Source organism: Triticum dicoccoides, chromosome 4B, assembly GCF_002162155.2.
Source record: "Triticum dicoccoides isolate Atlit2015 ecotype Zavitan chromosome 4B, WEW_v2.0, whole genome shotgun sequence".
NCBI lineage: Eukaryota > Viridiplantae > Streptophyta > Magnoliopsida > Poales > Poaceae > Triticum > Triticum dicoccoides.
The window spans coordinates 570,942,402-570,954,373 of record NC_041387.1 but is presented as its reverse complement, the minus strand read 5'-3'; positions in this window follow the sequence as shown (position 1 = coordinate 570,954,373).

Here is an 11,972-nt window from a genome sequence, read left to right as displayed (position 1 = left end):
CAATAATCGGGATAATTCTCGGTGATGACCGTAGTTTGAGGAGTTCATGTATTCACTAAGTGCTAATGCTTTGGTCCGGTACTCTATTAAAAGGAAGCCTTAATATCCCTTAGTTTCCACTAGGACCCCGCTGCCGCGGGAGGGTAGGACAAAAGATGTCATGCAAGTTCTTTTTCATAAGCACGTATGACTATATTCGGAATACATGCCTACATTACATTGATCAATTGGAGCTAGTTCTGTGTCACCCTATGTTATAACTATTACATGAGGAATCGCATCCGACATAATTTTCCATCACTGATCCAATGCCTATGAACCTTTCACTATTGTGCTTTGCCTATTTACTTTACCGTTGCTACTGTTACAACTACTACAAAACTGCTATCGTTACTTTTGCTACCGTTACCGTTACTATTATACTACTTTTCTACTAAATACTTTGCTGAAGATACTAAGTTATCCAGGTGTGGTTGAATTGACAACTCAACTGCTAATACTTGAGAATATTCTTTGGCTCCCCTTGTGTCGAATCAATAAATTTGGGTTGAATACTCTACCCTCGAAAACTGTTGTGATCCCCTGTACTTGTGGGTTATCAAGACTATTTTCTGGCGCCGTTGCCGGGGAGCATTGCTCTATTCTTTGAGTCACTTAGAATTTATATTTGCTGATCACTATGCGGAACATGAAAAACGAAAGAACTAAGATTTTCCCCTCAACTACGAGGGGGGGGGGGGTAAGGAACTGCCATCTTGCTCTGCACTAGATTCTCCTTCTGTTTTGAGTAAGCTTGCGACACCTAAACCTGTTACTGCTATTCTGATATGTCGCATGTTATTGATGATGCCAGTTCTGCTATGCATGATACTTATGATGAAACTACTTCTGTGCTTGATACTACCGTGCCATTAGGTGAATTTCTTGATGAACAACTTGCTAGGGCTAGAGAGAATGAAATAATTGAAGATGAAATTATTGAAGATAGTGATGATGAAGGTTCTCCCCCTAAATATGAATTGCCTGTTGTTCCAGAGGGTTATGTTATGGATGAAGAAACTACTAGAAATATTCTTGCTTGCAGTGATAAATCTGATCTTAAGAAGTTACTAGTTAAACTTAAACAGAAATCTCTAAATGCTAGAATGAAATATGACCCTGCTTTTGCTACTTCACCTATCTTTGTTACTGATAAGGATTATGAATTCTCTGTCGATCCTTTTTATGGCTATGAATCTGAAACTATTGTGGCACATCTTACTAAATTGAATGATATAGCCACCCTGTCCACTAATGATGAGAATCGTGTTACTATTATATCCTTAAGATATTTCCATTCTCATTAAAGGGTGATGCTAAAACTTGGTTTAATTCTCTTGATCCTGGTTGTGTGCATAGTCCCCAGGATATGATTTATTACTTCTCTGCTAAATATTTCCCTGCTCATAAGAAACAAGTTGCCTTGAGCGATATATATATTTTTTGTGCAAATCGAAGAAGAGAGTCTCCCACAAGTTTGGGGGAGGCTTCTCCGATTACTTAATGCTTTGCCTGATCATCCTCATAAGAAAAACTAAATACTTGATATCTTTTATAATGGACTAACTGATGCTTCCAAGGACCACTTGGATAGTTGTGTTGGTTGTGTTTTCATGGAAAGAACAGTCGATCAAGCTGAATTGCTATTGAATAATATGTTAACTAATGAACATAATTGGACTCTTCCTTAGCCAACTCCTGAGCCAATTGAGCCAACTCCTGAACCTATTCCTAAACCAACTCCGAAGAAGAGGGGTGTTCTATTTCTCAGTCCTGAAGATATGCAAGAGGCAAAGAAAACAATGAAAGAAAAGGGTATTAAAGCTGAAGATATGATAAAGTTGAAGAAATACATGGTCTTAATCTACCACCTATTGAAGAAACACATGGTCTTGATAACCTGACATAGGTAGTAATGGTAAATTCTCTCTATAGATATGATAAAGTTGAAATCCCGTCTACTAAATTTCCTAGCCAATGTTTGGATGAATTTGATGATTTTGTGGCTAGACAAGAAAATTTCAACGCTTATGTTGGTAGAGAAATAAAGAGTAATGCTTACATGATTGGGTGCTTGAGTGATTATATGGCTAGAGTTAAAGGTGAACTTAAACTCATTAGCAGATATGCTTCTATGGTCACCACTCAAGCAGAACAAGTACTTAAATCTCAAAGTGATTTGCTCGATGAATTCAATAATAAACATGATTTTGTTGTTAGAGTGGCTACTAGAACTGGTAAAATGACTCAGGAACCTTTGTATCCTAAAGGCCACCCTAAGAGAATTGAGCAAGATTCTCAGAGAAATAATTTAGATGCACCTAGTACTTCTAAAAAGAAGAAAATGAAAAATGATAGGACCTTCCATGCTTCTAATGAACCTGTTATAGACACACCTGAGAATCCCAATGATATTTCTATTTATGATGCTGAAACACAATCAGGTGATGAACATGAACCTAGTGATAATGTTAATGATAATGTTCATGTTGATGCTCAACCTAGCAATAATAATGATGTAGAGATTGAACCTGTTGTTGATCTTGATAACCCACAATCAAAGAATCAACATTATGATAAGAAAGACTTTGTTGCTAGGAAGTACAATAAAGAAAGAGAACCATGGGTTCAGAAACCCATGCCTTTTCCTCCTAAGCCATCCTAGAAAAAGGATGATGAGGATTTTGAGTGCTTTGCTGAAATGATTAGACCTATCTTCTTACGTATGCGCTTAACTGATATGCTTAAAGTGAACCCTTATGCTAAATACATGAAGGATATTATTACAAATAAAAGAAAGATACTGGAAGCTGAAATTTCCACTATGCTTGCTGATTATACTTTTAAAGGTGGAATACCTAAGAAACTTGGAGATCCACGAGTACCAACTATACCATGCTCCATTAAAAGAAATTATGTTAAAACTGCTTTATGTGATCTCGGAGCTGGTGTTAGTGTTATGCCTCTCTCTTTATATGGACTTGAATTGAATAAGTTGACACCTACTGAAATATCTTTGCAAATGGCTGACAAATCAACTGCTATACCTGTCGGTATTTGTGAGGATGTGCCTGTTGTGGTTGCAAATGTCACTATCTTAACGGAGTTTGTTATTCTTGATATTCCCGAGGACGATAGTATGTCGATTATCCTTGGTAGACCCTTTTTGAATACTTTAGGGGCTGTTATTGATTGCAACAAAGGCATTGTCACTTTTCATGTTAATGGTAATGAGCATACGGTACACTTTCCGAGGAAGCAACCTCAAGTTCATAGCATCAATTCTATTGAAAAAATCCCAACTATTATTATTGGAGGTTTTGAATTTCCTCTTCCTACTGTCAAGAAGAAATATGATATTCTTATTATTGGGTATGTACATATCCCCGTTGAGGTAACCTAGTGTTATTTGAAATTTCTCCGGTTCCATGTTATTCGGAATGAGTTTGTTAACAAGACTTGATCAACCTTGTTAGTGGATTCCTTTTGATGATCATAAGATGGATGAAGTTAGAAGGCACAACCTTCTGTACCCTGTTTTTTACTTTCTGTTATTTAGAATAAATAAAGCAAACATAGTATTTTCTGTCTTTTTTCTGAATTATCCATGCAATAAAAATACCCAAAAATAAAAGTTCTCCAAATGCCCTGCCAATTTAGTATGATCTTTTCTAGAATATTTGAGAATATTTGGCACTGAGAACACAGCAGGGGGAGCTGGCACCTGGCCAGGAGGGTCCAGGGCGCGCCCACCCCTACAGGGCGTGCCCCCTGCCTCGTGGGCCCACAGTGCCCCCCTCCACTTATTCCTGCACCCACACACTTCACCTTCTTCCCAAAAAAATCACCATCTAGCTCAAGCACGAGTTCCAGCTCACTTTGCTGCCATTTTCGATCTCCTTGCTCAAAGCTCCATTCACAAAACTGCTTTGGGGGATTGTTCCTTGGTATGTGACTCCTCCAATGGTCCAATTAGTTTTTGTTCTAGTGCTTTATTCATTGCAAATTTTTGTTGCCTAGGTGACCCTGTTCTTGAGCTTGCATGTCAAATTTATATGGTCCCAAGTAATTCTAATGCATGATATAGGCTCTAGGCACTTGTGGGAGTAGTTTCTATCACTTTTGTTGAGTTTGATTCACTTTTATTTTGAGTTACTAGAAACTTCAGAAATTTTTCAGAGGAAGAAATATGTCTAGGAAAATGTACCAAGGTGGTTCTTCAAGGAAGAAAGGACCCAGGCTCGCAATACGTGAGCAAGACGACGAACCACCAAGGGAAGCTGACGTGCGGCCTTTTGAATGGCCGTCAGAGGAGTTTATGGTCAGAGCAGGCATCAAGGATGAATTTGATGCATATGTGCGTAATGCCCATCTTGAGGACTTCATGCAAGATAAGTTTCCTCAGTGCTACAATTTGACTGATTCATTTGTGAGAAGGTTTAAATTTACATCTTCGCGTAATTCTCAAAATGTCTTGTTTGATATTTATGATAAATCATATACCATGGACCTAGAAGATTTCACTACTGCTTGTAAACTCCCTTAGTGGGGCAGTGTTAACGAACCTCGTAAATCTGAATATAAATATTTTCTTGCTAATATCACTGTGGGAGAATCTAGAGAAATAGCACAAGCCACCATAGGGAGCATTCACTTTCCCGCTATACATTATTTTGCTCTCTTCATTGGTAGATGCATTAACGGTAAAGAAAAAACATGTCACATGTGTGTTCCTGATCTTTGTGTTCTCAAGAGTGCTGTATTAGGTGATAAACAATACAACTTGGGGGCAATTGTTGCACGTAGGTTGCATAATAATGGTTTAGTTGGAGACTTGTTTGGAGGGATTTATGCAACCCGTGTGGCTAATTATCTTGGTATACCTGTACATGAAAATCATAGGGAGTTGCCTCCCGCTTATTTAGATTATAATGCCATGGTTAATCATCATTTTCTTGAGAGGAATGAACAATTCCTCCAGTATCGACTAATCTTTGACAGACGTCGTGCTGTCCATATTACTCTCGCTGCTCCTGCACTCTTTGACTACCAGGCAAAAGGAAGATATGTTATAACCAGGGAGGTGGCAAACAAGTACGAGAGGAGGATGGAGACAGCTCGCCGCCGTGCTGCAGCTTAGGAGGCATTGGCTGCTGCATCTCAGTACGACCCCAGTTACAACTTCAGATATCACCCAGGCTACCCATGGCCATAGACCAACTTAGGCCAAAAGCCTAAGCTTGGGGGAGTACATATTTCTCACCGACATTACATTCATGTTCACACATTCATTCTAGTTGTTGGTGCTCATACTTTTTCATTGTACTATCCATGCTAGTTTATTTTCTTTTTCTAGCTTTCTTCTTGTGTGTTTGATAAACCTTAAGAAAAAGAATAGTTAGTTTACTTTTTGTGCTTGTAGTAGTAATTAAAAGAAAACCCAAAAAGATTTCTTGTTCTTCTTTTGCTTGTTGGGAGCTTTCCCGTGTAAATAGTTTTATCTCTTTTCTTTCCTTTGGGGTCGAGAGGAGAAGACCATAATGAAAATGTTAAGTGGCTCTCATATGCTTTATTGTAGATTTAACCAAGAGCCCATATTACCTTGTCTTCTCCCTTGAATTGAATGCTTGCAGATTCCAGCTTAGTCCAATGCACGCGCACTATTACTATTATACACATCGTTCGGTCATGCAAGTGAAAGGCAATAATGACGATATATGATGGACTGATTGAGATGAGAGAAGCTCGTATGAACTCGACCTCTCTTGTTTTTGTAAATATGATTAGCTCATCGTTCTTGATTCAGCCTATTATGAATAAACATGTTTGCTATGACAATTAGAGATTATACTTGCTAATGCCATGCTTAATTAGCTAGGAGCTTATAATGTTTTACCTTGCGTGCCAACATGCTATTAAAATGGTTGTGATGTGGTATGATAGGGTGGTATCCTCCTTTGAATGAATTGAGTGACTTGACTTGGCACATGTTCACGCATGTAGTTGAAACAAAATCAACATAGCCTTCACGATATTTATGTTCATGGTGGATTATATCCTACTCATGATTGCACTCGGTGTTGATTAATTTTAATGCATGTTCATGACTGTTGTCGCTCTCTAAGTTGGTCGCTTCCCAGCCTTTTTCTGGCCTTCACCTGTATTAAGCGGGAATACTGCTTGTGCATCCAAACTCCATAAACCCCAAAGTTATTCCATATGAGTCCACCATACCTTCCTATATGCGGTATCTACCTGCCGTTCCAAGTAAATTTGTATGTGCCAACCTCTAAACTTTCAAATGAAATTCTGTTTTGTATGCTCGAGCAGCTCATGTACCAACTAGGGATGTCTGTATCTTCCATGTTAGGCGGGTTATTCTCAAGAGGAGTGGACTCCGCTCCTCACCCATGAGAAAATGGCTGGTCATCGGGATGCCCAAACCCATGCTCAAATCAAATCAAAATAATTGCAAACAAAACTCCCCCAGGATTGTTGCTAGTTGGAGGCACCCGTTGTTTCGGGCAAGCCATGGATTGATGCTTGTTGGTGGTGGGGGAGTATAAACTTTACCATTCTATTTGGGAACCGCCTATAATGTGTGTAGGATGGAAGATATTGAGATCTCTTAGTTGTTATGTTGAGAGTGAAAGTCTACCGCTCAAAATGTTATTTATCTCTATTTCAAAATCGAGCTCTGGCACCTCTACAAATCCCTGCTTCCCTCTGTGAAGGGCTTATCTATTTACTTTTATGTTGAGTCATCACCCTCTTATTAAAAAGCATCCGCTGGAGAGCACCACTGTCATTTGCATGCATTACTATTAGTTTATATTGGGCATGACTATGACTGGATCTCTTTTACCATGAATTAAAATGTTGTGTCAGTCCTTGATCTTTAAAGGTGCTCTGCATTTATGTTTTGCGGTCTCAGAAAGGGCTAGCGAGATACCATCTTGTCATATCATATTATGATTGTGTTGAGAAAGTGTTGTCATCCGAGTTTTATTATTATTGCTTGCTAGTTGATTATGCCATTGATATGAGTAAACATGAGACCTAAGTGTTATTGTGAATGTGGTTAATTCATAATCTTTGCTGAAAACTTGAATGTTGGATTTACATATTTGCAACAACAAGAGCTTACAGAGTTTGTAAAAGTTTTTCTTTATCACTTTTAGTTTATCAACTGAATTGCTTGAGGACAAGCAAAGGTTTCGCCTTGGGGGAGTTGATACGTCTCCATCATATCTACTTTTCCAAACACTTTTGTCCTTGTTTTGGTCTCTAACTTGCATGATTTGAATTGAACTAACCCGAACTGACGCTGTTTTCAGCAGAACTGCCATGGTGTTATTTTTGTGCAAAAGTAAAAGTTCTCGGAATGACCTGGAAATCCACGGAGCAACTTTTCAGAATTAATAAAAAATACTGGCAAAAGAAATAGCGTTAGGGAGCCCACACCCTGTCCACGAGGGTGGGGGGTGCGCCCCCTCTCCCTGGGCGCGCCCCCTGCCTCGTGGGCCCGCTGGATGTCCACCGACCTCAACTCCAACTCCATGTATTTGCTTTCGAGGAGAAAAAATCAGAGAGAAAGTTTCATTGCATTTTACGATACGGAGCCGCCGCCAAGCCCTAATCTCTCTCGGGAGGGCTGATCTGGAGTCCGTTCGGGGCTCCAGAGAGGGGGATTCGTCGCCGTCGTCATCATCAACCATCCTCCATCACCAATTTCATGATGCTCACCGCCGTGCGTGAGTAATTCCATCGTAGGCTTGCTAGATGGTGATGGGTTGGATGATATTTACCATGTAACCAAGTTAGTTTTGTTAGGGATTGATCCCTAGTATCCACTATGTTCTGAGATTGATGTTGCTATGACTTTGCTATGCTTAATGCTTGTCACTAGGGCCCGAGTGCCATGATTTTAGATCTGAACCTATTATGTTTTCATGAATATATGTGACTTCTTGATCCTATCTTGCAAGTCTATAGTCACCTATTATGTGTTATGATCCGACAACCCCGAAGTGACAATAATCAGGATACTTCTCGGTGATGATCATAGTTTGAGGAGTTCATGTATTCACTAAGTGCTAATGCTTTGGTCCGGTACTCTATTAAAAGGAGGCCTTAATATACCTTAGTTTCCACTAGGACCCCGCTGCCATGGGAGGGTAGGACAAAAGATGTCATGCAAGTTCTTTTCCATAAGCACGTATGACTATATTCGGAATACATGCCTACATTACATTGATGAATAGGAGCTAGTTCTGTGTCACCCTATGTTATAAATATTACATGAGGAATCGCATCCGACATAATTATCCATCACTGGTCCAATGCCTACGAACTTTTCACATATTCTGCTTTGCCTATTTAGTTTACCGTTGCTACTATTAGAACTACTACAAAACTGCTATCGTTACTTTTGCTACCGTTACCATTACTATCATAGTACTTTGCTACTAAATACTTTGCTGCAGATACTAAGTTATCCAGGTGTGGTTGAATTGACAACTCAACTGCTAATACTTTAGAATATTCTTTGGCTCCCCTTGTGTCGAATCAATAAATTTGGGTTGAATAATCTACCCTCAAAAACTGTTGCGATCCCCTATACTTGTGGGTTATCAGCGTGTCAAGGCCATCGACGACGAGCTTCGTGAACTCGATGATCCCGTCAGCGGCACACAACTCATCAACATCATCATCGTCGGGCTGAGCGAGGATTTCGACAAGCGGGCCTCCTTCATCCCAATGATGCGTCCTCCTCCAACCTTCGCCGAAGTCCGCTCCATGTTGCAGCTCTCGGCGGACGCTCAACCTCGTAAGGACTCTCGCCCACGGGTCTTCCATGCTGCGGCTCGTCCTCCTACGCCATATCCATCAGCGCCTCTCCCGCCAGCTCCTGTCGCCACACCGCCCCCGACACCATCCGTGCAGCCACCTCCAGGCTGGCGCCCCAGTCCCAACTACCACGGAAAAAATACCATCTACAGGCCGCCCTCGACGTGCTCGGAGCCTCCTTCGACACCCCCGACTTCAAAGCCTACGCCGGCTCTTAGTGCTCCACCTGCGGCTCCATCCTGGCGTCCTCCACATGATCCACGGGCCGGGCTTGTCCAGGCATGGCCTATGCCCTGGTCTGCCACGTCCCCCCTTGGCGCTTCACCTGCCTACACCGGTGCTTGGCAACCCGACCTTCGTCCACATACTGGTGACCCTGGGTTTCTCACCCCTCGATGATGACTCACAAGTATCGGGGATCAATCGTAGTCCTTTTCATAAGTAAGTGTCGAACCCAACAAGGAGCAGAAGGAAATGACAAGTGATTTTCAGTAAGGTAATGTCTGCAAGCACTAAAATTGTAGGTAACAAGTTGTTTGATAGCAAGATAATTTGTAACAAGCAAGTAACGGTAATGGTAACAAAATTGTAGCAAGGTAGCCCAATCCTTTTGAGGCAAAGGACAGGCCAAAACGGTCTCTTATGATAAGCAAAGCGTTCTTGAAGGTACATGGGAATTTCATCATATCACTTTGATCATGTTGGTTTGATTTGTGTTCGCTACTTTGATAATTTGATATGTGGGTTGATCGGTGCCTAGGTGTTGTTCTTACTTGAACAAACTTCCTACTTATGATTAACCCCCTCGCAAGCATCCGCAAGTACGAGAAAAGTATTAAGATCAAATCTAACCATAATATTAAACTTTTGGATCCAAATTGATCCCTTACGAAGTAGTGCATAAAATAGGGTTTTAGCTTCTATCACTCTAGCAACCCATCATCTAATAACTACTCCATAATGCATTCCCTTAGGCCCAAAGATGGTGAAGGTCCATGTAGTCGACGTTCACATGACACCACTAAGGGAATCACAACATACAAATCATCAAAATATCGAATACATATCAAGTTCACATGATTACTTGCAACATGACTTCTCCCGTGACCTCAAGAACAAAAGTAACTACTCACAAATAATAATCATTCTCAATATCATAGGGGGGTTAAATAGCATAATGGATCAGAACATATAATCTTCCACCAAATAAACCATATAGTAATCAACTACAAGATGTAATGAACACTACTAGTCACCCACAAGCACCAATCTAAGGTTTCGGTACAAAGATTGAACACAAGAGGTGAACTAGGGTTTGAGAGGAGATGGTGTTGTTGAAGATGTTGATGGAGATGACCCTCCCAAAGATGGGAGAGTTGTTGTTGTTGTTGATGATCATGATGACAATGATTTCCCACTCCGGGAGGGAAGTTCCCCCAGCGGAATTGCTCCGCCGAAGGGCAAAAGTGTTCCTACCCAAGTTCCACCTCGAGACGGCGACGCTGTGTCCCGAAAGTCCTGTCCTATTTTTTCTAGGTCAAAATGACTTATATACCAGAAGATGGGCACCGGAGTTGGGCCAAAGAGGGCACAACCCACCAGGGCGCGCTCAGGCTCCCTGGCGCGCCCAGGTGGGTTGTGCCCACCTGGTGGGCCCCCTCTAGTAGTCATTTTCTGCAATAATTGTTATTTATTCCATAAAAATTCCTCGTGAAGCTTTAGCTCATATGGAGTTGTGCAGAATAGGTAGCCTGACATAGCTTTTTCAGGTCCAGAATTCCAACTGTCAGTATTCTCCCTCTTTGTGCGAACCTTGCATATTATGGGAGAAAAGGCATTAGAATTACTCCAAAAAGCATTATTATGCATAAAAAACATCATAAATAACAGTAGGAAAACATGATGCAAAATGGACGTATCAACCCCCCCAAGTTTAGACCTCGCTTGTCCTCAAGCGAAAACTGAAATCGAAAAACATGACCACATGCATAGAGAGATAGAGAGAGAGAGGTGTCGATTAAACAAAATACGGACATAGAAGCATCATGTATATTATTATAACAGCAACAAACTTTAATATAAAATTTTAGCATATAACTTTTATCATAGACTTCTCATGAACTAGTAACAATTCATCACAACATCAAGGTATAAAGCATAAACTCTATTGAAAATCAACAAACTATGTTCTGAGTCAACTTTGCTACAATTCATCATCTTTTCAGGAAGGGTCACGTATTCGAGCTGTTTTGGCAAGTCCACATACTCAACCATCATATAATCTTTTATGATTGCTAACACTCACCGCATACACATGAGCAAACTGTTTCAACCGGACGCATAGAAAGATAGGGGCTTATAGTTTCGCCTCCGAACGTACTCACCTCAAGGGTGATGTCAACAATAATAACTTATGTTACCCATATCCAACAGAACGTCACGTTATATTGCCCCTTATATTTCCCCTCGCAGAGGGAAGTAGAGGTTACCATGTGCTTTTTGTTTGTATGCTCAATCCCTTAGTGCAAAAGAACGTCACGTTATATTGCCCCTTATGATAGAAACCTTTATTATGCAGTCTGTCCCTTTTATTCTTTGCCATCACAAGTTCGTACAATGCTCAATTTTCTATTACACTAAATGATCTAACACTTTTAGAAGAAATTTTTATTGCCTTATTGCACCGATGACAACTTACTTGAAGGACCTTACTCAATCCTTAGGTAGGTATGGTGGACTCTTCAAAATAAGATTTGGGTTTAAGGGGTTTTGGATGCACAAGTCGTATCTCTACTTGGTGCGGAATTTTTGGCTAGCAAAGATGGGGGGCAAGCACCACATGTTGAAGGATCTATGACAATACAACTTCTATGTGAATATGAACAAACATAAATCATTATATTGTCTTCCTTGTCGAACGTCAACAAGTTTTGCATATAATATTTTGATGGGGGCTCACAATCAAAAAAGATGTCCAATATAGTATATTTGCATGTGAATCTTCTCTTCCCTTATTAATTATTTCATGAATTGCATCATTAACCAATGCTATGTTTGCAAATCTCTAGTAAAATTTTCTACTT